The sequence below is a fragment of the Trachurus japonicus genome, chromosome 16, assembly GCF_045865225.1.
Source record: "Trachurus japonicus isolate A0001 chromosome 16, Traja_1.0".
Lineage (NCBI taxonomy): Eukaryota > Metazoa > Chordata > Actinopteri > Carangiformes > Carangidae > Trachurus > Trachurus japonicus.
This window is the reverse complement of record NC_140922.1, coordinates 12,361,233-12,361,550: the sequence shown is the minus strand read 5'-3', so window position 1 is coordinate 12,361,550 and position 318 is coordinate 12,361,233.

Here is a 318-nt window from a genome sequence, read left to right as displayed (position 1 = left end):
CACAAGAAAAATCTATGTATAAGTGTATTATAAGATATAACAGTTTTCCTGTGGGAGAACTACTCTGTTTACAGCTGTTACTCAACATATTAGATAGTGTTTAAGCAGATTCATTTCCCTGTCGCATCAAACACACACGGTATACTTTAAAAACGGCCACCCAGTCAATTTCACGTATAATTAAAGTAGGCTCAGAAAATGTAAATGTCAGCATTTCAGTGAAATGCAGTATAACCCTCTAAAATAAAAAATCCTCTATGATGTTGGGGCACCAGGATGCCTGAGGCACAACCCAGGGACAGGCCTGTCCCTCTGACT